Source organism: Quercus suber, unplaced genomic scaffold, assembly GCF_002906115.3.
Source record: "Quercus suber isolate HL8 unplaced genomic scaffold, Cork oak 2.0 scaffold_48, whole genome shotgun sequence".
Lineage (NCBI taxonomy): Eukaryota > Viridiplantae > Streptophyta > Magnoliopsida > Fagales > Fagaceae > Quercus > Quercus suber.
In genome coordinates, this window is record NW_027069513.1 from 1560011 (window position 1) to 1575394 (window position 15384).

Genomic DNA, 15384 nt, shown 5'->3' on the forward strand with positions numbered 1-15384 from the left:
GTACACTACTCCTTCGCTTTACAGCTTATAAGGCAGCAAGTGGGGGGTTTTCCTTTAATGTGGGACTCCTAGGACACCGTCTGAGGACGTTGCCAAGCATGCCTAGGACGTTGCCATGCATGCCTAGGATGTTAGGACACCGTCCGAGGACGTCTTAGGACGTTGCCATGCTTGCCTAGGACGTTGCGAAGCCGTCCGAGGACATCCTAGGACGTTGAAGGACATGCCAATGATGCGTACATCCTAGGTACCCACAATTACTATTTGTTTATTAATTTAGTTTTAATTATATTTTACTTTTTTAGTTTACACAAAAATTTTCATAAAGTCATGTATCGCACAAGAATACTACTAATTGAAATATAAATTTAAGTTTTTATATATAAAATAATAACAAAAATTAGTTATAAAAGTGAAAGTCGACTTTTTTGTTTAACTGTAGTATTTTTCAGAGGAACATGGCTATTTTATCAAAATAGCTTAATATTAAAAAACCTAACATTTCAAATAAAATCTACTCAATCACGTAACTTAATGTTAAAAAACCTAACAATTCAAATAAAATCTACTCGACCACGGAATCCGTATACAGATATAATTCGGTATACATAATTACAGTTACATATATCCCTATACTAAGATTTCTCAAACCATCCTCATTCTCTCTATTTCACTAGAATCAACAATAAGGAAATGTTTTGTTTTATTTAAATTTTCTTAATAAATTATTAGTTTCATCCAAGATCCAAATCTATGCAAAGCCATCAATTTGATATTTGTATATTTTTAACAACTTTAACATTAATTGAATTGATTTCTTCATACCTATATACTCGGATAATAATGCCAAAATCATGAAATATTAACCATGTTATTGGCATGTTATGCATTTTATACAAAATATGATCACATTACTATAATGGTTTTTCATATGCATAGAGTATTTTAAATATAAAGAAAAAAAATTAAACAAAAAACTTGTATATTATTCTTCAAATTCGCAGTATGCAACAATAGGCACAGTTTAGGATCTTGTTAACACATTTTGAGGTCTAAGCCGACAATTTTCAATGGGGTTTCCTATTATTTTAAATATTGAATGAATAATATTTATATTTTGATTTTTTTTGTCATTTAAGAATCTATTTTTGTAATTACTCACTTTTTTTAAGTTTAAAATATAGATTGGATGTCGAAGGTACTTGGAAATTTTTTTTTTTTTTAAAGTATTTATTTGTCATACGAGTTAAACAAGAGTGTCTAACGGATCATTTTAGATTGACACAAATAAATTAGTGTGTCAATTGTGGGTTAGGCAAGTTAATCCGCTTATGACACGTTCTTATCATGTCGCTTTCGAGTCGACTTATTTATGATCTAAACCAACTAAAGCACAACCCAAATTTGTAAAAACTCGCGCGTGTTCACAAGTTGTGTCAAACATCAAAACCCCTAATTTAACTTTTGATAATCACTCTGTGGTGTACCATGATAAGGGAGGGGAATTATTTTCCCTTGAAATACAGTTGATTGGGAACAACCACATAGATACCTGCAAGGAATTACTCACAAAGCATCTGATTAGATAATTAACTAGATTCTCATAGTGTTTCTCATAAGAAAAAAAAAAAAAAAAGGATTCTCACAATTGAGGCATTAATTTAGTTTCCAAATTGAAATTGAAGGATATATGTGGCTACCTGGTAACATTGTCAGCTTAGTTTAACTAGATGCTTCAACAAGCATTTTTTTATGGTACTTGGGAGTGCCTCTATTCTCAGAAATTGAGTGCTTAAGATTGTACCCCCCTTAATTGAAAAGGTTACGTCAATGATTATTCATGCGTTGCTAACAAGCTTTCATTTGAATGAAGAATTCCACTCATTCAATCTGTTTTAAACATTATTTAGGTACATTGGGACAACGTCTTCATTTTCCCTAAAAAGGTCATTGGGGATGGCATTTTATGGAATGTTGTAACTTGTAAATATAAGTTATGTTTTTAGAGTTGCGTACGATGCGGACGGTAGTCTAGATTTATAGTGGTTAGATGGGATCGAGGCTGAGAAGAGCATTATCAAAGCCAGAAGATGGCAGATCAAAGATTGAGTGGAAGCCAAAGGCAACTTCATTAATTCAGTTGCAAATAGAGATTTAAGTTGTAGTCGGTGGGTTGGATATGTTTGGTCAGTATGCGATGGAAGTCATGAAGCCAATCCCTGCGGATGACTCTGCTGAGGCAAGGTAAACTGCGGATGATGATCTGAAGTTATTAACTCAAGATCATTATCTGCTGATTTGGTTGACTGAATTGGAGCTATGTCCATATGCTGCCAAGTTTTGTTTTATGTACACTTCATTCCTTTGACTAAAACTCAATAGCTGAGCATCACCAGAATAGCCTTTGCATCAGTCCCCACAGCTTTAAATTATCAGACTTTGTGTATGGCCAGTTAATCAAATGATTAAAGGGTAACATTTTATTAACAAAACAAAAGAATTTAAAGAAGGGTTCCAAGACAAACCAGAAACAAGCAGCAAACGAAAGCTACAACCAAATAAAAACAATTAACTGCTAAGCCGATTTAACTATACAATTGACTCCCACTAATCAGCTTGCTACCAGCTAAACAACCAAAAGGACCCCTAAGAAAAAGGAAATTTACTCAGATCAAAGAGAGGAAAGGGGATATTCCATCTATTACACAGAATTCCATTGAAGAGAGAGCACTTCACTTTCCTGCAAACCATTGCTCCGTATCTTACGTCATTCTTGATCACACATTATTAGCTCTGTGATAAAAAAAAAAAAAAAAAAAATACCAAATTACTTCACTTTTTCATCATTCTATTTTTAATAATAAGTGTATAATAGTAATTTAATTTTAGCCTTTCTACTTTTCTATTCTCATTATAGTGAAAAAATAAATTTTTTTTTTTTTTTATTCTCACACTTTTTTATTATCTTACTTTTTCATCCTCCAACTACACAGAGTTTTAATGCTTGCACACTTTCAATTTTAATTCTCACAAGCAATAGGGTGTATTAAATATGTTTATTTGTTATGTAAAAGTTTATTGAATACTATTTTGTAACTTTTGGGTGATTTTTTTATAAATATTTTATAATTAGGAAAAGGACGTTTTGAATCATTTATGTATGTATCAGTTTAAAAACATCAAAAAGTATTATTTGAGTTAAACATCAAAAAGATTTCATCATAATGTATACTTTATGTATATTTAGAATTCCCCAATTCATTTTAAATTAAAAAATATTGTCAATCTATTAACTAAAGTCTATGGCCCTGCCCTTGAATGAGAAAGTGTTTTTTCTAGGAAAGACTACAAAGACACTGGAAATAATTGACCAATGAAATCTTCTGTCTAAAATTCGTTGCACATTTGGCAGGTAAGCAAATTGATATGTGGCAGCCAAAAAAAGAAAAAAGATACGTGGCCAGATCAAGACAAAGGCCCCCACAAAATGGAGGGAGGGTCCAACTTGCAAGACTTCAGTCAATGCTTGAAGCGTAGACCAACGAATGCAGACAAAGAGTGTAGAATTTGAAGTGTAAAACAAAACAAAACAAAATCAAACGGAGTTGCTCCTATAAATTACCATCCAATTAGTATTGTTTTCACAAAAAATCCTTACTTCTCATAATAATCCTATAAATAAAATGATCTACTTTTCTGTTCTTGTTCTTTGGGTTACCTTGCAAATTTTTCTTTTTGCATTGAAAATACATTGTCCAGATAAAATACACTTTTCTTTAAAATTGGTGTCTAGCTTCTTCTTCTTCTTTTTTCTTTTTTTATTTTTTTTATTTTATTTTTTTGAGGAAATTGGTGTCTAGCTTCTAATCCCTACATTGTTGAAAGTCAAAAAGAAATTAAGCTAATTAGCTTTGGGCCAATAATATATAGTATTTGCTATTAGTTTTCCAACATCTAGCAAGTGATGCTTAGCCTTATAATGTCTTAATAGAACTACAATTAAGTATGCTATCAAAAAATCTGAATGAAAAAAAATGAGTACTTGGTAATTTGAATTTTAAAAATTTCCACAGTTAACAATGGTTCAATTGTATATTGAGATACAATATTTTTGCAATTTGGTTTTGAACCGTTGTTTTGTAAAGCTTTATTAATTTTTGAGATACATTTTTAGTGTTTTGGATTGAATGAAGAGAAAAAAGGGGTTGAGAAAGTTAGTTTAAAACTAAAAGAATAATTTCTAATTTCTAACATACTTTTTAATGATGTATAAATGTTATAAATAATTTTTATTACGAAATAAATATTTTTCATAACTTATTTTTTGCATTCTTGAGAAACTCTTTTTTGAGAAGAGCATTCTTGAGAAAGATTGTACTACTTTTTAATTTTGTTACGACAAAATTTGTTTTATGTCCATTAGTCCGTCTATTTCAGTTTATTTAGTTTTCTCTTTGGTCCAACTTCGTCTACTTTGGTTCATTTTGGTCTAATTTAGTCAATTTTGTCCAATTCAGTCTATCCAGTCCACTCAATTAATCCATTCAATGCACTTATTTAAGAATAGGAAAAGACAAGTTTGGTTAAGAGCATGGTTTTAAAAACCAGAATGATCAAGAACCAAAAAAATGGTATGATTCCTAGTTTTACTTGTTGAACCACTAGTTTTCCAACTTTTACCAAACTAAACTAGGGGGCTAGTTCTCGTTGAACAAGTTGCCTTGATCCGATTTTTAAAACCATGGTTGAAAAGTACATATTCTAAATTTAAATTTATTAAAAAAAAAAAAAACTAAGTTAGGTAGCAATTTTTCCTATGTAATTGCAAATGAGAATATTATATTGAAAGATATTATAGCTTAGGTAGTTTTGCACTTTAGAGGCAAAATCAATTTTAATTGATGCAAATGTGGCTATTTCATTTCAAATTCTAGAATGTAGGTTGGATAAGAACAAAAGAGCCAAAAAAATGTCAATAACATATCAACAAAACCTAAAATCAAATAGAATAGAACTAAACAGTTCCAGGGAAGGGGTTTTTCCATCTCTGTTTCCATATTAGAAAAATTCCTTTTTGTTATGTATTCAAATACTTACCATGCGGTTAGTCAAAGTGTATGTTTCAAATGGAGTGAGAAGAGGAGAGTAGAGAGGAAAGGTGAATTTTGACTTACATGTTATGGTTTCCTTCCTTGCATCTGTGAATTGTTTCCAAACATTTTCATGCTTTGTTTTCCCTTTTCGTATCACAATCTCTACTTCCAGTTGGTATGTCATCTAACTTTTATACTTACTAAAACAAAATCATCTTTTCTCACACATCACAAACTTCTAACTATAATTAATCAACAATGTATTTGCTACTGCTAATAAGCTCTCATGCCGAAAGGGATGACAATTTTTATGGTAGCATATTTCTTGTCAAGCGTATTCCTGTTTCTGCAAGATCAATTGATAACCTTTGGACTTTCAAAGACTCAAGTCTATTTTGTGTCAAAAAGTTTGTTAACTGTATCTGTCATTTGTATCAGATGCAGATCCATCAGTAGCATTGCCTGGTCTGACTTCTTCTTTCATATATCTTGTTTTTTATTTGGCAGTAAAACATCCATATCCCTTCAGCGATCAGGTTGTTCTATATATTCGTCATCTTGGACTGTGAGTGTCGGTACGGCAAGCATGGAAGAAGGAAAAGCATTAGAACAAGTGCCTCAAAAGTTATGTGGTGAGATTCTAATGGTGAAAGATTATGCTGCATTATCTGAAAATCACTAAAAGAATCTACTAGTAGTTCTGTTAAGAGAGGTGAAAGATTAATACTAATCATTAGTTTAGAAAGGCCTTCACACTAAATCCTATATAAATTGATTTGTCAGTATGTAATGGAGAAAGGTACTACAAATTTGATGCAGAAAAGGGGCTGAGAATATATGAAAATATCAAAGCTAATTGAACCATTGATAACTGTGGAAATTTTTGATAATTCAAATTACCAAGTCTTTTTCTTTTTCTTTTTTCTTTTTTTTTTTCATTCAGATTTTTTGACAGCATACTTAATTGTAGTTCTATTAAGACATTTTAAGGCTAAGCATCACTTGCTAGATGTTGGAAAACTAATAGCAAATACTATATATTATTGGCCCAAAGCTAATTAGCTTAATTTCTTTTTTACTTTCCACAATGTAGGGATTAGAAGCTAGACACAAATTTTAAAGAAAAGTAGTATTTATTCTGGACAATGTATTTTCAATGCAAAAGAAAAAATTGTAAGGTAACCTACAGAACAAAATAAAAAGTAGATTTTTTTTTTTTTTTTTTTTTTTTTGATGATGATGATCAAAAGGTAGATCATATAATGATCTATTTCTATTACACATACATCAAAACACAAAATCATATTTATGTATCTTTTACCAAATTAAAGCAAAACCAAAAGGCAATTAAGAAACATATCATTCTAGGACCGACGTACAAAATTGATTCAAAATACTAATTGGTTTAGTTATAGTTGTTCCAAATTGTAGTAGGAATAGTAATATATTACTCTACCCAAATGGAAAAGTAATACATTTGTTTCATAAATCTTATAAACCGACCTATAATAGTAATAAAAAATAAAAAATAAAAATCTAATAAGAGGAATATACACCCTTACTTACCCAGGAGTATATTTACTTGGTATAAAAAAAAAGGTAATATATAAAAGGTCCAAAAGTCTTTTGGTTAAGTGGCTTTTCCTTTCTCTTCTATAAGAACAACCAAGGTTTAAATACCCCAACTTATAATAACAATTGAATTATCTAAAAGAAGTTGTGTAATAGTTAGGACATAGGTAGTAGCATTATAGCTTATCTCCGCTTGTGTAATTGTGTGAGGACTGAGGAGTGATAATTACCATTTTGACTTATGTTTATGAGTTTTTCTTAAAAATACAGTTACAATCATGAAGTATCTTTAACATCATTAGATTTAATCTTTTTAAATAATTCTTTTTTAGTAAATCAAAGTAAGATTTTCATTCAAGACTCACATCAACTGATAATTGAAAGTTTAGGGTGATCATTAGTTTTTATCTTATGTTGATTTTTATTGTTAATTTGTTTATGTTTATGTTTATGTATATATGTATTGTTATTGGAGCACTATGCCCCTAAAAAGTACTCATTAGTGATATATATCCTTGAAAACATTAGACCTAACCATAAGAGAAATCCTCATCTTAATGAAAAATATTTTATGGTCAACTAGAGTTCATCCAAGTTTAAGTTGAAGAAAAGAATTAAATTTAATTCCTAAATGATAATAAAAAAATTATAAATAAAAATTACAAGGGTGGGGGTTTATAAGGGGGGCATATTACTATTAGTATGCTCTCTAGAGTCGTTTTCTTCATCTTGGCTGCCTTCATATTGAAGAAGCTGCAAAAGGTGATGTAGGTTGATGCCAAGGTGTTTCATGATTCATCATTTCCTATTCATTTTGGTAATTCTTGCTTCAATTTTATCATTGAAACTAATAACAACTTCATTTAAGGCGGTCAATTATAGCCTCCATGATTTGTGTGAGCTTTTTTTATATTGCTGTAGGCTGTAATGACACTTATAAAAACGGACAAGTTTCTAAGTTTTAAGTTTTCCTATTCCTTGAAAATTCGAACTCTTTCATGGAAGCCAACTTCAATTTGCCTCCATGACATAATTTTTTTTTTTTTTTTGATAAAAGTTATCTTTTTGCACTCCATTATAAATATTTGAATTGTAAAATTTGCTTTATCTTTTTAAAATTAAAATAATTTTCCTGATTTACATAAGTCTTCTAAAAAGCATCATATTTTCCAACAATCATCAAATGCAGAAAACTGTGTCAGAAATCAATGATTTGAAATTTCTTTTTTAATTGTAAATTATGTTTTATTTCTCAAATACAAAGTCAACCAAAATTGATGTCAACCAGTCCATTCAATTTGCCACTAGCAAGCACTTTTTTTGGGTTTACTACCATTTCAAGTCCAAGTTATTAAAGCCCAAAATTCATGAAGAAAGAATAGTTAATTATCCATATTCTCATGCACTCTTGCCAACCTATAATTATTGGTAATAAAAAATAAAAAAAAAAAGGTAAGGCTTAAGGTTAGTGCTATTGCTTGAAAACCAAAATCACCATCAAGAAGTATCATTAACATGATTACTATCATTATTAGTTCTATATTATGTTGATGTTTATTGTTATTTTTTTATGTCAAAATGTATTATTATTAATTGTAACTAGTCCCTAACATATGCAATACATAGGAAAGTTTTATATAAAGATGATAAAACAAATTTTGTCGTAACAAAATTAAAAAGTAGTACAATCTTTCTCAAGAATGCTCTTCTCAAAAAAGAGTTTCTCAAGAATGCAAAAAATAAGTTATGAAAAATATTTATTTCGTAATAAAAATTATTTATAACATTTATACATCATTAAAAAGTATGTTAGAAATTAGAAATTATTCTTTTAGTTTTAAACTAACTTTCTCAACCCCTTTTTTCTCTTCATTCAATCCAAAACACTAAAAATGTATCTCAAAAATTAATAAAGCTTTACAAAAACAACGGTTCAAAACCAAATTGCAAAAATATTGTATCTCAATATACAATTGAACCATTGTTAACTGTGAAAATTTTTAAAATTCAAATTTCCAAGTACTCATTTTTTTTCATTCAGATTTTTTGATAGCATAATTGTAGTTCTATTAAGACATTATAAGGCTAAGCATCACTTGCTAGATGTTGGAAAACTAATAGCAAATACTATATATTATTGGCCCAAAGCTAATTAGCTTAATTTCTTTTTGACTTTCAACAATGTAGGGAATAGAAGCTAGACACCAATTTCCTCAAAAAAAATTATATATAAAAAAAAAAAAGAAGAAGAAGAAGAAGAAGAAGAAGAAGAAGAAGAAGAAGCTAGACACCAATTTTAAAGAAAAGTGTATTTTATCTGGACAATGTATTTTCAATGCAAAAAGAAAAATTTGCAAGGTAACCTAAAGAACAAGAACGGAAAAGTAGATCATTTTATTTTTTTCGATGCTAAAAAAGTAGATCATATAGGGTCTATTTGGATACAACTTATTGTTGTTAAAAACTGATTGTTGCTGAAAACATTGTAACAAAATAATTTTTAAATGTATGAATAGTATCGTGGGACTTATTTTTAATATTTTTTAATGTGTAAACAGTGCATAAACAGTGCATGAATGGTGCACACATTGTTCATGAACTATACTTTTGTCCCTCAAAAGTCAATAACTCCAGCGTAAAAAAAAAAAAAAAAAAAACCACAGAGTACAAAACGTGAACACGGAATTAAGTGGAATGAAGTGCTATCCAAACTGATACATAATGATCTATTTCTACTACACATGCATCAAAACGCAAAATCATATATATGTATCTTTCACCAAATCAAGGCAAAACCAAAAGGCAATTAAGAAACATATAATTCTAGGACTGGCGTATAAAATTCAATATACTAATTGGTTTAGTAATAGTTGTTCCAAATTGTAGTAGGAATAGTAATATATTTCTCTACTCAAACGGAAAAGTAATACATTTGTTTCATAAAAATCTTATAAAAAAAATTTAATAAGAGGAATATACTTTCTTACTTACCAAGGAGTACATTTAGTTGGTATAAAAAAAGGGTAATAAAAGGTCCAAAAGTCTTTTAGTTAAGTGGCTTTGCCTTTCTCTTTTATAAGAACAACCAAGCCAAGGTTTAAATCCCCCAATTTATAATAAGAATTGAATTATCTAAAAGAAAATGTGTATAATAGTTAGGACATAGGTTGTAGCATTATAGCTTGCCTCTACTTGTGTATTTGTGTGAGAACCAAGGTGAGAAGTGTTCACTTGTGATTTTGGTGACAACTTATTTGGAAAAACGAGACAATGAGTAACAATTACCATTTCGACTTAGGCTTATGGGTTTTTCTTAAAAACACAATTACAAACATGAAGTATCATTATCATCATTAGTTTTAATCTTTTTAATTTTTTTAATAATTCAAAATAAGATTTTCATTCAAGAATCAAACATATCAGCTAACAATTAGCAGTTTAGGGTGATCATTAGTTTTTATCTAATGTTGATTTTTATTGTTATTTTGTTTATGTTTATGTGTATTGTTATTGGTAGCACTATGCCTCCTAAAAAGTACTCATTAGTGATATATATCCTTGAAAACATTAGACCTAACCATAAGAGAAATCCTCATCTCAACAAAAAAATATTTTATGGTTAACTAGAGTTCATCCAAATTTAAGTAGAAGAAAAGAATTAAATTTAATTCCTAAAAGATAATTAAAAATTAAAAATTAAAAATTGCAAGGGTGGTGGTTTATGAGGGGCTATGTTACTAATAGTATTCTCTCTGGAGTCATTATCCTTATCTTGGCTACCTTCATATTGAAGTAGCCGCAAAAGGTGATGAAGGTTGATGCCAAAATGTTTCATCATTTCATCATTTGCTATTCATTTTGGCAATTCTTAATTCAATTTTATCATTGAAACTAATAACAACATCATTTAAGGAAATCAATTATAGCGTCCATGATTTGTGTGAGATATTCCTATATTGTTGGAGATTGTAATGATACGTAATATGGCTAACACATCTGCTTCATCTTGGAATCAGTATTCCTTGAAAGCCTATGTTTTTTCACGGAAGTCAACTTCAGTCAACCTCCATGGCATAAAAAATATTTTATTGATAAAAGTTATTTCTTTTTTACTCCATTTTAAATATTAGAATTGTAATATTTGCTTTATCCTTTTTTAAATTAAAATAATTTTCCCGATTTACAAGAGTCCCTTAAAAAGCATAATACATTCCAACAATCATCAAATTCAGAAAACTGTGTCAGAAATCAATGATTTGAAATCTTTATTTTAATTGTACATTGTGTCTTATTTCACAAATACAAAGTCAACCAAAATTGATGTCAACCAGCCCATTCAATTTGCCACTAGCAAGCACATTTGTTGGGTTTACCATTTCAAGTCCAAGTTATTAANGACTCTTGGTATTTATGAGAGCGTGGAGTAATGAGAGAAAGACAGATTCAATGAATACGTACTGAGAGAGAGTGATTTGTAACTGAAGAAAGATTTGATTTGAAAGGCACTTTACAAGAGCACAGAAAGTAAGAGCGGGAAAAACCCCGCCCATAAATGCAAAGGATCCCCCACCGTTAGATTTGCATCAGGTCGTTGAACGTGTGGGACAGCAGAGCAGTTACCATTTAATAATGGCGTGCCCATGACGCCGAAGCGTCAGGAGCGTGCCTTGGGCAAACAAAAAGACATTCTGAAATCGGGGGAAACCTACGAAGTAAATGGGGGTTTGGATATCAAAATCCTTTTTCCCGAGGTGGTAAAAAGCGAGATTTTGAGGGGCTATTGTGGGGCCTGTTAGTTAAAAAGGTATAGTAATCCTCAGAAATGGGCTCGGGGCCCAAAGGCCCAATCCGAGAACACGTAGTAATCCGAGGACAGCCTAAAAAGTTTTATTCTTATCAAATGGGTGGTATGAAAGAAACGAGTAGATATTATATACAGCAGCATAACACACGTCCGAGGACAACAAAGTCCGAGGTCAAGGTAACCTTCATGTTAGCGGAAAGACCCCACCAAGTTGTATCTGAACTGGAAATTGGATATATCTTAGGAGGTGTCGGGGAAGGTAGCAAATATCTTTTGAGGCCATCACCTCCACATTAAATGCTTTCTAGCTAACAGTCTGGCCGCATTAATGTGGAGGTAATACCTGAACAGTAACTAAGCAGTTTTATGGCCACTAAGCTGAAGGTTCCGGTAGGTACTGGATGGGACAGAAAGGAGCTCTCAGGATAAGAACTACACATGTACGATGGAAACAGGGGGAGAACGGAGTATATAACATAGGAATGAAGAAAACAGAAAGGGGGGACAAAAAAAAGAAAAAAGAAAATGAGAAAAAGAAAAAGAAAGAGAGAGACCAATTGAAAGAGAGCCGAGGATAGTTTTCCTCAGAGAGCGAACCGAAAGTATCCCTTATTGATTGATGAGTAGAACCCTTCCTGAGAAACAGTACTAGTTCTTGGACCCATACTCTAAAAATGTATTGTTTGGGCTTATTGGGCTGAAAACCCATCACTCAGGGTCAATCCAAACTGGGTCGCTACATATTGTTTGTTTGTTAAAAATACAAAGGAAAATTATAGAATATTTTGAGTGTACCATAAATGCATATTCCTTTTTCTTACATGAATTTTGGTCCAAGCATGAACTTAATTAGTAAGACTTACTATTCTGTGATAAGAGAAAGTATTCATTTTTTGTAATTATGGAGTATTCTATAATTACCTGTTAAAAAAGAACTTGTAATTAATAGTGTGTTCCATTTTATATTTCACCAATCACAACTTGTCATGTGTTTAATTTTTTCAATTTTAAACTTTAGTTATTTTATAAGGAAAGTTAAACAAATATATGGCAAGTTGTGATTAGTGAAACATAAAGTAGAGCACAAAAAATGGTATAGTGAATTTGTATTTGTTTTTGATTGGGGTGAATGAAAATCATAGGAAGGAAAAGTGAGGAGAAAAGAAAGCTTTTTGGCTCAATAGAGAAAATTGGTGGTGTTGAGTATTTTCCACCAAACCAGTATCAATTTTAATAAAATCATTTAATTAGATTTATATATATATATATATATATAAACAAAATGGATGTGTAAAAAAAAAAAAAAAAAAGTNACCGATAAGGCCTCTGATGGGACGGACGGCCAGATAAAAAGGCAAATAGATAATCAACAGATGGAAGGAGGGGATAGGAAGATGAAAACTATAAAAGAAAAGTTAGTAAAGTAAAGAGAAGGAGGAGAAGAGGGAGAACAATAAGGCCTCCTCGGCCACAGGCCGAGGAGCATCTCCCCCCTTGAAAGAAAAACTCTTAGCATTTTTCTTCGTTACAAGAAAGTTCATGCTTGGTGATCGACGGCCAGCACCTAAACCTTTCACCCCACTCTCTACAAATGTATTGTTTGGGCTTATTGGGCTGAAGGACCCGTCACCCAGGATCAATCCAAATTGAGTCCCTACAAGACTTGATAAATTGTGATAATACTGAGAAATTAACCTATCTTTTTTCAATAATCATTTAGGTATTTGACAAGTACATAATAATAATAATAATAATAATAATAATAATAATAATAATAACACAAAATCTATATTTATATGTGTTAATTATAATTTTATGAATGTTTAATTTTTTTTTTTTGGAGAAAATTATGCATCGTCCAATTATTTTAAGTAATTAATTTGTACAATATATCACTAGTGAGATTGCAATCAATATAAATAACGTTGACCCCAATGTGTGTGTGTGTGTGTGTGTATATATAAGTCAATAAACTTAAATAAACTAAAAATATATATCAATTACATCAGTACATGTAAGAATAATTCATATTAACAAATAATACTATTTTGGTTTGAAAAGAAAGCCTATTTCTTATAAAAAGTAATGCGTTCATTGTCGAAGAAAAGTAATTAATATTTCTTGTTCACTAAGGAAAAAGATTTTGAAAGCTTATAGTATCATAGTACAGTAAAAGGTTTGATAATATTGGCTTAAGGATGCTCCCATATGACAGGAAAAGAAATTTTAGAAAAAGAGAAAACTTTAAGAAGAAGAACTTCATAGAAGAGAAGACTCTTAGAAACATAATATTTTGATCGTTCCTCTGAGGTTGAAAGGATACTCATGATGAGAGCTATGTAACATGTAAGTAAGATTAGGCTTTTTAATCTTTATTGAATATAGTTGATTTGATTTCTCTTGTAACGTGGAGGTAGATTGTTTATCGAACTTCAAAACCTCTCGTGTTCTCTACATTTGTGCTTGTTGATTTATTTACCTTTTCTACTATTTGTTAAAATCNTCGGTAAAGGTTTGGGGCATGTAGTAGAGGTGGACAAAAAAACATTCCTATCCGACCAAGCGCGCTTCATCAGGATCAGGGTCGAGCTTCCACTGGAGAAACCATTCGGCGAGGAGGATGGGTTGCTAACCCGGAGGGTGACCATGTACGTGTGGGCTTTAAGTACGAGCGTTTTGGGGATGTGCTACCAATGTGGGAGATTCGGCCATGAGATGAAGGATTGTCCATCTCCAGGACCCACGCAGCAGACGACGAGACCGTATGGGGAATGGTTGAAGGCTGGAGTACGGAGGAGTGCATCGGATCGGACAACCAGTAAACCATCGATGCAGCAAACGGCGCCGGAGAGTGATGAACAGACAAGGAGCCAAACCACAACCCACGTGGCAACTGCGGACGTCACTGGCATTAAAAGCAATTATGACTCCCACAGGTCGGTTACTCAGACAACTAAGAAATCAATGATTGCGGCTGTAACGTCTGAGCATTTACTTGGAGCGAAAATTCAGGAAACTGACCACATCAATGCTGATGATTATGGGCGAACTGAAATCATGGGAATGGAGATTAATGGGTCCGGAATTATGGCAGCCGATACGTTGGACCCAAGCCTCATCAATGTGCCAGTTAAGTATGATGATCAACAGGCACGTGACACACTCCAAGCCATTTCAAACCAGCCACGTGACCCACTCCCAAGCCATTCAAACCAGCAGCCACGTGACCCACTCCCAACCCACTCAAACCAACCACGTGACCCACTCCAAACCCACGTAAACCAGCCACTCCCAACTCACTTAAACCAACCATATGAACCCACTCCAACTCATCTAATCCAGACACGTGACCCACCCCAAACTCACATCAACAAACCACGTGAAAGCCCACCAAGCATGGGCAAGAACACACAACCACGTACCTCTGAAAATAAAATCTCTCGACAAAATACCACGCCACAAATAACCCAAACCCACACAGACCCTAAAGAAACTATTAGCCGCAACTTGAAAAGAGACAAGCCTGAAGACAACCTACCTTTGAAGAAGAACTGAAACAGAATGAGAAGAGAAGTAAAGCCATGGAATGTAACCCAGAAAATATTATCATCAAACGGTGGAGGCTGCTGGACAGCCCCGCCGAGAACAATGAAAATCATGAGCTGGAACTGCGGGGCTTGGGAACCAACGTGCAGTGGATGTGCTCTCTCATCTTGTGAGGGAAAAAGCTCCAAGTCATGGCCCTTTACCGATCTCCCAGCCAGCCTCTTCGTTCATCAAGTCGAACGGTAGTCCCCACACCTGGACCCATATAGGAAGAACTGAAAAAATCACTGAGTTGGCTGTCATACCCCTTTCCCACCGTCGGAGGACCAGCAAAATGTTGTCAAAGCTCCATGGACCGTTGTTCAATAC